This window comes from Lygodium microphyllum, chromosome 6, assembly GCF_053477565.2.
Source record: "Lygodium microphyllum isolate KBCC chromosome 6, Lygodium_microphyllum_v1.1.10, whole genome shotgun sequence".
NCBI lineage: Eukaryota > Viridiplantae > Streptophyta > Polypodiopsida > Schizaeales > Lygodiaceae > Lygodium > Lygodium microphyllum.
In genome coordinates, this window is record NC_141140.1 from 39,694,394 (window position 1) to 39,707,945 (window position 13,552).

The following is a 13,552-nucleotide window of genomic DNA, read 5'->3' on the forward strand; positions in this document are numbered from 1 at the left end:
AAAAAAGGCTATGTGTAGGCACTACAAACATGGTGGACATTTAGAGACTATAACAGGGGCCTCCCAAAGTATACAGAGGTTGTAATACAAGGCTACATGAGGAGTTTACAAGTTTATGTCCGAAGCATTAGGGCTAGGCAATACAAGGCTAAAAAAACTTATCCGAATAGAAGGACTAATGAGGTTTGTCCTTCTCCTAATGGTTTTCTTCTTCTTTTGCTCCATTTTCTTCTTCTTCTTTAACAGCAACTAGATAGGCCTTTTGGGACCTCTTTCTAGCGTGGCAGAACATCTCGGTGTGTCTGGTCCTTTTGCAAAAGTCACAAAAATGCTAATCATTCTTGCCTTTGTACATATAATGCTTATTCATCTTTAGATGTGCTTGGTTCTTCCTTAGTTTTTAGCTTCTTTTCCTCCTTTAACAGTGATGCCTGGATATCAATGAGCTTAGGGTTTGGCATAATGATTAGATTTGTTGACACATTATTATATTCGCGAGGCAAACTTTTGAGCAAAAAACCAATGCAAACATCTTCTTCCATTTTAATGTTGATTCCTACAAGCTGGGTTAGAAGTCCTTCCATGTAATTTAGATGTGTGGCAAGTGATGTGATGGACTTCATTTCAAGCCTGAAAAATTCAATCAAGAGACCGTACTTTGATGACTTAGACTATGCACCAAACAAAGTGCCACATCTCTTCCATGTATCCTCTTGTGAAGTATCACAATTATCCACATGGTGGATATAACTATCATCTAGCTCTAGTTTGATAATGACTTAAGCCTTATCATCATTCTTTTGCGAAGTGACTGCAAGGTCCGCATCACGAGGATTCTTCTCTTTACCATTGGTGATGGCCCAAAGACCCTTTCTCATTGGGATGAGCTTGATGCGGGTTTGCCAGGTGTGAAACCTGACCCCTTTGAAGTGAACTATCGGAGAGTCATTGCTCATAGTGCTCGACAACTTCAAATTCAATGGATCAGAGTGGCAAAGGCTTGGTTTGAATGTCAGGAGAGAGAGAAATAATGTAAAGATAAAGCTTTGAGTTCTTGGCTATGGAAGTCACAGTTAGGGTTTGCAGGATAGCCTGGTTTTTCATAGATTGGAGGAGCTATAGTGCATCATTTCCAAAAAAATAATAATAGAAATGAATCTTCGTTCATGGGCTATCAATGCCCTATGATGATGGTCAACATTGCATTGCAAGGAGAGAGATTAGGGCATACGATCAGCACGGGCGCAGTTCTAGATAACATGAAAAAATTTCAGCAATGTTGAAGCATATGATGGCCAATGTTGCACTCTAAGGTGCCAAGAACTAGTGCCTTGAGAAGAGAAACAAGTCCCCAAAAGAGATCGTGAGTTGATATGGACTGGATGTGGAGATATAAGGGATCCAACCAAGGTTGGTACTGCCTGGCTATGGTTGCCATGGAAGGTTGGTGAAGATAGAGTAAGGAAATGAACTCATTCGTTGGACTTGCGGTAAGTAGAGTTGGAGAGAGGCTCAAAGGGGGATTTAATGATGTGAAGTGATGTATGCCATGCTCACTATGGCTTTGATAGCATGTAAAAACATGGATCTAGAACATGGCTTAAGGCGCAAGCTATGGAGGTTGGAAGAGAAAGAGTGAGTTCATGAAGACACTAACATGATTGATTGTTACATAAGTGAATTAGGTTCCAAGATGGAAGCTTGGACTCATAAACACAATCTTGTGTATAGACTAATAATGATATAGAGACTTTGCTGAAAGAAAAAAGGACTATGAAATTGCATTAGAAAATAGAGCAAGTACAATGCTTTATAGAAAATTGGATGGTAACACTTCACTTACTGTGCTTATGGAATTCTAGTCCCGAGCCCTCACTGCTCCTTCCAAAGAGACTGAAGTAGGTGTGATTTCAAACATCTCAACATCTCTATGTTTGATTATCTTTCTATTATATTGCTTGCTTGCAACATGAGACACCTTTAGGTTAGCCATTATTAATTCAACTTTGGATGGTGAGCTGAAGTTCAAAGATATTGTGGGTAGTTTATTGGATGAAAAAATGTACCAAAAAAGTCATCAGCCAAGTCAAAAGTATCAAGCATTGGAAACTCACGAGAAAGAGAAAAAAAACAATATAAAGGCAAGAACTAGGACCACGGTGTCATGATGTTATGAGAACACAGTGTGAAAAAGTATGGAATGCATCATCATCCGACTTCTTTATTGATCTAGAGAGTCAATGTGATCTAAGTCAGTAGTATTAGTGTGAGTTGCACAGATTATCCAAAAATATTAGATTTTTGGATAATTTTAGCATATATTTGATATTATTTATTATAAAAATCGGAAAAAGTTAGAAAAGCTTCTAAATTAGGATGGCATGCAAAAAGCAAGTTGCTTTTTCAGCCAGTTATGAGATTTTTCATAAAAAAGACAGATTAACAAAATCACGCACATCGCGATCATTGTAAACAGGCTAAAAACTATAGATTGAACTGAAAGAAGAAGAAGGAGTGATCTGGGAGATCCACGACTAGGTTTCCTAGAGTTTTACCCCTTTCGAAGCCAACGGAGCCATTAAATTTGGGTTCCGGGAAGTACAGAAGGAGCTGATTTTACTGATCCACATTTTTGGTCTACGAAGGAGCTCCAGGAGAACTAATGCCTGGAGATTGCTTCTAAGTAGTGCAATGATTCTAGGTTCTTTCAATATATATTGGTTCAATTCATTGTGATTTGTTTTTGTCGTGTTTACCACTTGGGTATTCTCTATCTTCTCTTCCATCTCCTATCTCTACTTCCTTCTACTTCGAGTCCCCAGTGGATTCGACCTTTTGACAAAAACCCCTTTGACATTGGTAAACCCGACATGAAATTCGACGGAAGGCGGGTAGACATGGGTGATTTATCATGAGGCATAGTTCCAATTGTGAGTTCTATGGTAGATTTGAAGCAATTTATTGATAGGTATTCTTGGATAATTGAATTTGGAGATGCAGATATTGGTTTCAAAAAGTTTTTATTGGACACATGTAGATAGTTGTATGAGCAGTAGAAGCAGATAGAAGAGCAACGACAAAGCATGTTGGAAGAGGCAAAGACTAAAAAAGAGGATTTGATCAGGGATTATTTTGAGTGGATGACATAAGAATTGGGTTTCTTTGATGGGTCATATGTAGAAACATATCTTAACTATTTTGACATAGCGATGCAAAGGCGCGATGTGCCTGAGGTACAAAGGGTTGTCTATTTTCTCCAGTTGGTGTAGCAAAATCTTAAGGACCGAATTGAGGGTATACAGTGAAGGCATGGTGCAACTTGGAAAGGGTTCAAGGATGCCTTGAAAGAAGAATTCCCTAAGTCTGACAGTGTTGATATGCATGTGCATGATAGCAGTGATGGAGATGTCTTGCCTACTGCAGTTTCTATTGATGTAGATGATACTGGGAGTTTATCTAGTGATACTTCTTTACAGGTGAATGACCATGTGCATGAGGCACATTCCTTACTTGAGGTGCTGGTTGGTGAGTGTTTGCAAGAAGATGTTACCCTGTGGAAGGCTTCTGATGAAGCTATAGTTGAGGTTGTCTATTCAAAGTTGGTGGTTAAATTGTTTGCTCTAGAAGTGAAAGTGAATGCAACTTGTGATTCTATGATAGGTTTTCAAGATACTGCTGAAGATATAGAGATCCACAAGGAAGAGACAGAAGTGTTAGACCAAAGGACTATGCAAGAAACATCTGACTCTCTGGCTACTAGTTTGCACGCAGATGACAAAGAGCATGTTGGCAACATTGAGGTATTTTATGAAGAGGCAAAGGGATCCATGTGTGGTTCATGTGAGACTCACTTGATTTCTAATGCAGGTGATGACTTTGATATTGTTGCTATGGATGAGGCTTGTGCTCAAGAGGTCCCACAATATTTGGAGTAGGGTAGTCAACAAGATGAGAAGGATGCACTAGATGATTGGACAAATGCATTGGAGGATGCCGTGGTAAGTGGTAAGGGACAATGAGGATGCACAAGAAATTATGAATACTTTTCTTGATGTGCAAGAGGTAGAATCATTGTTTGCTATTGAGCAGTCACCTCTTGATGCTTTATGTATTATAGGTAACATAGGAAAAGATGCTTTGGAAGAGGAAGTATCAAAGCCAGGGGATGCCGAGGAGAGTGTGCTTCAAGGAACCATGCCTATGGCTCTTATGCAGTCAGAAGACCTTGCTAATGAATGCAGGATGTCGTTTGATGCTTTCCAGGAACTATAGTGGGATACCTTATTTCTGGATGCTCATGATGCTATGGATGGCTTGGATATGGATGATGTTCTGAAGATCTTGGATGTGAAAAATCAAGAAGTAAAGTATCAACATGGGTTGCTTCCAAAGCAATGGATTCAGAAGGAGCAAGGGTGTTGTTATGTCTATGAAGATGGGCACATTGTGAGTATGTTTATGGTATCTAGAGGGTCTTCAAAAGCGAAGCTATGTGGCTTGAATACGTTGATAAAACCTTATGATCTAGGAGGGGCGAGTTTGGATGGTGAGATATTCCTATGTTGGATGGAAGAGCATTGGATTTTTTATCCTAGAGGTGCTTTGTCTATGCGAAAATTACTTTGGAAGATAATGTTGTGGCCCTTTGATCCAGGAGGACTATTTTGTGGTGCATACCGGAGGATGCGCAGGTTCAGAGGGGGTGGATGTCATGATGGTATGAGGACACAGTGTGAAAAAGTATGGAATGCATAATCATCTGACTTCTTTATTGATCTAGAGAGCCAATGTGATCTAAGTTATTAGTATTAGTGTGAATTGCATGGATTATCCAAAAATATTATATTTTTAGATAAATTTAGTCTATATTTGATATTATTTATTGTAAAAGTCTCAAAAAGTTAGAAAAGCTTCTAGATTAGGATGGCATGCAAAAAGCAAGTTGCTTTTTCAGCCAGTTATGAGATTTTTCATAAAAAAGACAGATTGACAAAATTTCACGTCGTGATCACTGTAAACAGGCTGAAAATTGCAGATTGAAGTGAAAGAATAAAAAGGAGTGATCTGGGAGATCCGTGGTCAGGTGTTGTGGGGTTTTACCCCCCTTTCAAAGCCAACGAAGCCATCAGATTTGGGTACTGATCCACGTTTTTGGTCTATGAAGGAGCTCCAGGAGAACTAATGCCTAGAGATTGCTTCTGAGTAGTGAGAAGTTTTTAGGTTCTTTCAATACATATTGATTCAATTCATTGTGATTTTTTTTTGTCGTGTTTACCACTTGGGTATTCTCTATCTTCTCTTCCATCTCCTATCTCTACTTCCTTCTACTTCTGATCCCCAGTGGATTCGATCTTTCGACAAAAACCCCTCCGACAACGGGTGATCACGTAGCAAATCTAAGTCAAGGAAAGATATTACATGCTTCCATTGTGGTAAAAAATAACATGTTGAGAAGGACTATTATAAGTAGAAGCGGAAGAAAAAGGACAGGAAGAAGGATAAAAAGGATGTTGAAAAAAGAAAGAGGGCAACCAGAAAGTGAAGATTGAAGAAATAATTGCACATGAAGATGACATAGAAGGGATTTTTAATCAATCCCTACATAGGAAAACTTGTGAAATGTAGGAAACGTTGTAATATTTCCTATGTGTGAATGCATGTATTCCAGATGTACAACTAGAGAAGCACATTTCTCACATCTAATAGTAGGAAATTAAAGGTCAATATAGACTATTTTCTACCTTCTTAAAAAATTTCCTATATAAGAGTATACAAGAACATAATTTCCTACTTCTACTTGTAGGAAATCATAGGTCATTGTGAAGATTCCCTATGTTCTCTCAAAATTCCATAGATAATAGAATTATGTAAGAACACCATTCTCCAATTGTAATGAGATTAATTCAATTGGAAGTAACCATATGGATGTGAACCTCAATTTTCTACTCCCCCTACACATATGAACATGTTGCACGCAGACACATGTGCACAGATACATATATGAACACATGTGCATATGGATACACACACACATGCAACCCTCTTCACTTTTAGTCATATTTAGATGTAATTATGGGCTTTTTTATCCTAGCACTAAATGTTGGAAATGACCTCCATGTTGCAGAAAGAGGAGGCCTCAAACCAGGTAGCTACATACCTATTCTGTGCAACATTACTCTCTCTTCTCTAACTTTTTCCCATGATGTAATTACTTTCATGCAGACATAGAATATTTGCATAATGGCACACATGGCAATGTTTGGATTAGAAACCTTATAGGTTCTCATGCACGCCTTGCATGAATTGCTTTAGAAGTCATGCTTAATTTAAGAAAAATAGTAAAATACTCACCCTTGTAACCTTAGACATGCCAATGTAAACATAATCTTGGTTTAGCACCCTACAAGCCGTGGGTGAGATACCATCAAGCTTTTGAATGGTTCCTAGATGGTTGAAATGATCCAATTTTTTGGAGATATCCTATTACTCTTGTTAGTTTGTATAACTTCTTTAAATGAGCAAGATGGTGCTAGCCTTTGACTACCATAGTGATAACAAGTGTCCAATGAGACATAATCTTCCTTTAATAGTTTTTAAAATAGCAAGACACATATGTTGTATACTCTATATAACTCCAAAACCCTGCAATCTCCTAGTAAGGCCCCTAACGATGAGAGGTCCCTAGAAAGGAGGAATTATAAGCTTGGGTGGGGGTTCTAGACATACACAAGAATTATTCCACTTCTTCTTCTTTATCACAACTCATTCGAGAGTGTCGATGCTAGCAAACATCCATTTTTTAGCAATGTCCATGTAATCCATAAGGGACCACATGAGCATATAAATTAAGACAAAAATAATTGCCATTTGAATTGATGCTCTAAAATGACTAAGGGTCATTTCATATTCATTCAGGGAGAGATGTGTACAACAAAGCCATTAATTGAGGTGAAAATTACCCAATGTGGGATATAATTATCTTAGTGTTGCTGAATTTGGAAAGCAAGAGGTGAATGGATAGTTTTCTATAATGCACAAAAAGGGGCGGCTAGTTATTGGTACCAACCAAATGCATTCAAGTATCCAAGAAGATTTTGAAAGTAAGAGCACCCAAATCATGTTTGATTTCCATTTCATTGCTTTCGGTTTAAGCACTCTCACGTCTTTTTTTGTCTAGACAGTCATGAAACCTTCCTAAGCCAACAACTTTTATCAAGGTGATGAAGTCCACAAGTCAGCTCTGGCTTTTTACATGGATAACCTAGTATGTCTAACTAAGATTAGATCATAGAGCATCATTCCAAATCTATTCATAAATCACACTTGCTGGCTTGTAGCAGCTAAAATCTTGTCTTAAAATTATCAAAGATACAATTCAAATATAGTGATGAGAATACATCTCGCACAATACAGTTATCAAAGATATCATAGAGAAAATTAAATTGAACCAATCAAAATACATCACATAGAGAAAAAATGGATGTGTGTGAAATAGGAGTAGATTTTGATTCTCATTATGGCATGTGAGATTTTTGATGATTTGTGCCTATGTGGTTTCTAAAGCATGCCTCAATAACTTAAATACTATAGCATTAGGAGCTGAAAATGGATCCCATAGAGTTTCATGTGCTAATGGATCCCTAAAAGGTACTAGTAGAGAGCTAAGGCATGTATTTCTCATTTGAACCTTTTGCATCTTGTCGACTTCTTACTAGTTGTATGACAGTTGCACTATGCATCATTAGGCCCCAAGTGGTTGAACACAACAAACAAGGAGCATGTTTCTGGATAAATAAAGAAGAAACAAATTATGATGGGCCCATGAGAACCATGAGTAGGGACTGTTATTTTCTTTCAAGGGAGGCAAATGATATTTCAGACATGTATCAAGAAGAATACCACGGTGAAGAAGGTGATCAAACTGTGAAAAGAGGATGATTCAAACAGAACTAATGATTGTAGCAAATAATCAATAGAAGAGTGGAAAAGTTCTTTTGAAAGCAAGACAAAAGGAGTGTTATAGCACACTAAGCCTGGGATTCTCATGCATTGTTCAACCTCACATGTCGGGTATGTATTTCTACCATAAGGGAGGTTGTTTACACCATCATCCACAAGTCGAGAGCAAACACAATGTAAGCATAAAGATGATCAGAATATCATAATAGAAATCAAAGGGAACTATTGTATTTCCATGTCTATAGGCCACAATTGTACTACTATTGAAATCCAAGATGACTACTTCTACAAAATAAATTATGGCTAATTTGTAATGTTGGAATATATGAAGAGGGATGCTCTTTTGAGGCACATAATGTGGAGGTTCAACACTTCTTCAAGAAATGAGGCACCCAACTCATGAGATTGGCATGAGGGGTGACAATGCAAGTGTGTTTGCAAGTTTGTTAGGATGGTTGTGAAAATGGAGATAGACTTAAACATAAAGTAGGGAAGTCAAGGGAGAGTTGCAAAAGCAAGTCAAAGGCTCCGGAATTTCACATGGACAACTTATAGAATCATGTAAGTACAAGGAGGGGGTTTTTTCCTAGAAGTATATAAGCATATACATTAGGGATAGGCCCCATTAACTCCCCCTTTAAACAATGGTAAAATTAAGGGAGAGGATATAGCCTTTTTTTGGGGGTGGAGCATTTTTATGGGGAGAGGGGGCTAGGAGGGGGGCAGGAGGTTCCCTTTAGTGGCTAACATTTGCCAATTGGCTAAAACTTTATATGTGTGCCAATATATTAAGCTTGTTCCCCACTAAGTAAGTTTTATAGGACCATTTGTGAACCTAGGTTGGATCTAATCCTTGAACCATCCAAAACTCTAGTAAAGCAAGGAAACAAATATAGATGGCATGTTGTAGAATGGGAGATGGTCCTCATACTTGAGAGGTCAAATGGAGGACTTGGATTAACAAAAGCAAAAGAGGGATCATATTCCTTTGTGTTTCAACAGCTTAAGAGGTTGGATGCACAACAACTATGGGCTATCATTGTCAAGAATTGGGCCGTAATCTACCATCCTTTAGGAGGTTAGTGGTGGATAGCCCCAACATCTTGGGATATCCTAATAGCTAAAGCTATTACAATTAAGATCATTGCCTTAGGACCTACCCAACAATTGGTTGTAGAAATCAATTACTACGATTCGCATTGCTCTTTGACTATTTACAAACAATTACTAAGATTTTATTAATGCAATTAATCTTATTATTGAATCCATATATAGACTGATTGGATTTGAAGGTGCAACATGGAGTAACCAAGGGGCTTCATATTCCATAAAGATAACATTTGGTCTCTTGATTCTATGGCAACGATAACAACATTGTGCAAGAAAACACCAAATGTGTAGATGTATTCATGAAAGTATACATGATACTCTACAAGGGAATGGAGCAATAGAGACAGCTATTTGTGACACAAAAAAAGCGACATCGCTACTAGAATTAGTGATACTAATAGCAATAAATATAGTGATTCTTTTAGCCACGCTAGTAGCAGCACTAATAGTGATGCACATAGTAACACTGATAGCTATGCTAGTTTGAGAAAAAAAAATTGAAAACCCGAGCATGAAATTTTCTGAGAAAAAATTTATTTGGGAGAAAGAATGAAAGGGAGAGAGAAAGAGCTTAAAGCTTTGAGAGATAGAGAGAGAGCAAGAGAGAGAGGAGCTCATCACCACCATCACCATTGCCACCACTATACACAAAGAAGAAAGAGAAGTATGCAAGGGAGAAGGGAGGGAAGGTGCAAAGAGAAGGTACAAAGGGTTTCATCTTCAGGCCTTTGAGGTAGGTACATTGCCTCTTTTTGCTTTATTTTTGCATTCTATTTTTTTCTTTTTTTGTATTTCTTTGCAAAGAGATGCATGCAAAGAGAGAGAGGGAGGGAGGGAGAAGAAGGAAGGGAGAGGAAGAGAGAAAGAGGGAGAGAAAGGGGAGAAAGGAAACTATAAGAAAGAGGAAGAGAGAAATGAGAGATGAAGGGGGGAGACAGAAGGATAAGTGAGAGAAACGAGGGAGAGAGGGGGAGAAACAAAGAGAGAGAAAACAAAGAAAGGAAAATAGAGAGAGAAAGAGGGGGAGAGAAATCGAGAGAGGGAGAGGGAAGGAAGAGAGAAGAAGGAAGTAGAAAAAAAGAGTGAGGTAAAGAGAGGAAGGAGAGTGAAAAGAAGAGAGAAAGAGGGAGAAAGAGAGATAGAGAGAAACAATAGAGAGCGAGAGAGAGGGATAGAGAAATAGGAAAACAATAAGAGAATGAGAGAGAAGGCTAAAAAATAAAAGTAAGGGAGAGGGTGAAGACAAAGATTAAGAGAGGTGGGGTGACATTTCTCTCAATATCTTCATTTTTTAAGCTTTTTATTTTCTATCTTTGATTGTGTTTGTAACGAGATGCATTGAAAAAGGGTGAGAAGAGAAGGAGGGAGAAAAATAGAGAGAAGAAGGGAGGGGAAGGAAGAGAGAGACGCAGATAAATAAAAAAGGGAGAGAGAGGGCCTTCATAAAAAAGTGTTAAAACTTGAGCATGGCATTTTATAGGTTTGTAAACAAGCACGAGAGAGAGAGAGAGAGAGAGGCTGCCATCTCTGCCTCCATCCATGAAGAGGGAGGAGACAAGTTTAAAGGTGAAGGAAGGAACTTGCGAAGGAGAAGAAAAAGGAGGGAAATATGAAGGGATTCTTCTTCAAGCTTTAAGGCAAATGCATTATCTCTTCTCTCTTTGTTTTTCTCTTTTCTTTACTTCTCTCTTTCTTTTTGTTGATGAAGAGATGTATAGAGAGAAGAAGTGAGAGAGACCAACACAAGGGAGATTGAGAGATAGAGGCTGCTGCCACTGCCAATCCACCACAAAAAGAGAGGGGACAACTGAAAAGAAGGAGGGAATCCATGAAGGAGAAGAAGAAGAAGAAGGAGAGAAGCGCGAAAGGATTATTCTTTAAGTTTTGAGGTAAGTGCATTCTCTCTTCTCTCTTTGTTTTTCTCTTTTCTTTACTTCTCTCTTTCTTTTTGTTGATGAAGAAATGTATAGAGAGAAGAAGGGAGAGAGATCAATGCAAGGGAGATTGAGAGAGAGAGAGAGAGAGAGAGAGAGAGAGAGAGAGAGAGGCTAATGCCAACGCCATTTCCATCGCCATCCAACTGACCATAGTTGACTAGCTACTACTCTATTCTTGGATCTCATGTTTCAAAGGATGATATGATTGAAGTGACATTGAATGGGTTAGGCAAGGAGTATAAGGAATTTGATACGTCCATTTTTGTGAGAGCAGAACCCCCTTATTGGGATGAGTTACTTATAGTGCTGCTACATGAAGAAATAAAGCTTGGCTTGAATATAGGTTCATGCACATCTTAGGGTAGAGACATTGTCTTTTACTCTAGTTGGCAAGCTAGAGGTGGTAGAGCTCATGGAGCTTTTCGAGGTCAAGGAGACACTCGAAACACACATAGATAGTAGTAGCAAAATGCTTGGCACAACTCAAATAGGCAAGGATAACGAGGATCTAGAGCCTTTAGAGGCAAGGGGAGATCACATAAAGGAAGAGGTGGCTCCTGGCAGTCACATGAGCAGTCCAAGAGGAATAAAGGTTGTCATTATTGCGGAAGATATGGGTATATAACACCATATTGGGGAATATGCGAATTTCTCATAAGTTTGGGACACGTGGTCAAATCTTTGAATTTGTCATAACTTGAACACTATAGCTCTAAATAGAGTGCTCTATAGCTCAATAGATTCCAATTTTCAAGCTCTTTCCAATGATAGGTTACATGGTATGGTTTTGAGAAATTTATGGGCATGTTATCCGGGTGCCACCTTTTTAGTATTCAAAAAATGGAAATTGGGAGATTTCCAAACTCACTAATTTTGTGATATATCATGAAGGATTACCATAAAAGCAGGCTGCTATGAAGGCAAAATGTAGGTAGCATGGACATTATGCATCTTCCAATGGTACTCAAGGGAAATAGATTGTTTGCTATGCAGCATGTATCGAAAAATACGCCTAAGAAAATTAGATATAAGAAATGGTACATAGACTCAGCAGCATCCAATCATATCAATTCTCATGGTGAATGGTTTTATGAGTTGGTAGCAAGGTCTCATGGATTTGTATATACTAGTGATGATACACAACATAATATTCAATATATAGATATGGATTTGTTGCTCATGCTTTCACCCTAATGGTAGAAAAAAGAGCCTACATGATGTACTACATGTACCTTCTATTACCACGAATCTATTATCGATTGGACACATGGCATAACGAAATATGTGAGAATCTACCGTCAGTTGGACAAATGATTTCATCTGATACACGACTCTACATTCTGGAGCATAAGGATCAAGTGCTCGATGGCTTTAAGAAAATGGGTTTATAAAGTGAAATGCAAGTGAGATGGTTCGTTGGAAAGGTATAAAGCTCGGCTAGTTGTAAAGGAATATTCATAGCAATATGGCCTAGATTATGAGAAGACTTTCAGCTCATGCGTTCTTGAATGGTGACTTGCTTAAAGAGGTGTATATGGAGCAGCCTAAGGGTTACGTACACCTTGACTATTTGAACATATGTGTGTAAGCTAAAAAAGGCCTTGTATGGGTTGAAACATGCACTAAGAGCATGGAATGCTCGCATAAGCACTTATTTGCAGCAGCTTGGTTTGAGATAGATAATGTAGATCATAGCCTATTTACAAAGAAGATAGAGCATGCTTATGTTTTTCTAGTGGTCTATGTCAATGATTTGATTATCAATGGAGATGATGGTCATGGGATTGCTAAAATTAAAGTAATGTTACAACTGAATTCAAAGTCAAGGATCTTGGTGAGTTGAGGTACTTTCTCGATATTACGGTTGTGTCTACACCGTAAGATATATGGTTGTTGCAAAACCAATATGCTCATGATATATTGCTGAAATATAGCATGATGGAGTGTGAAGCTATAGAAACATCATGGAATTAGAATGTCAAACTTGCAGTTAATGTTGGGACTGAGATCGAGAATGTCAGTATGTATAGACAGATGGTGGGTAGCATCATTTGCCTTACTATTACCTGCCCTGACTTGAGTTATACAATGGGGCTAATTAGCCAGTTTATACAGAAACCTCATGAGCCACACTCCAATGCAATCATGAGGATTATGCGGTATGTGTATTGCTGGTTATGGGCTATTTTATGAGCATGGGAAATCATTTGACTTCACAGGTTGTCTAGATACTGATTGAACTAAATGCAACTTCAATGCCATGGGAAGGAAGAAGTTAAAGCATGACTCAAGCGTGATTACCTACAATGCTATGAAAAGTGTTCCAACTATTCACTACCTAGGAAAGATATGCTTTCTTTTTATTATATCTCCATTACCGAACAATTGCAATTACTAATGAAAAGTAGAGCCCTATGTCATAAATTATTGGAAATATGGAGAAATTTTAAAAAAAGGTTAATAGAGGATAATGCAATCGATACTTCATAGATAAATGAGTTTTGTGACGGCAAGAAGTGCACGAGTGTAAAAGATTTTTGGGATCC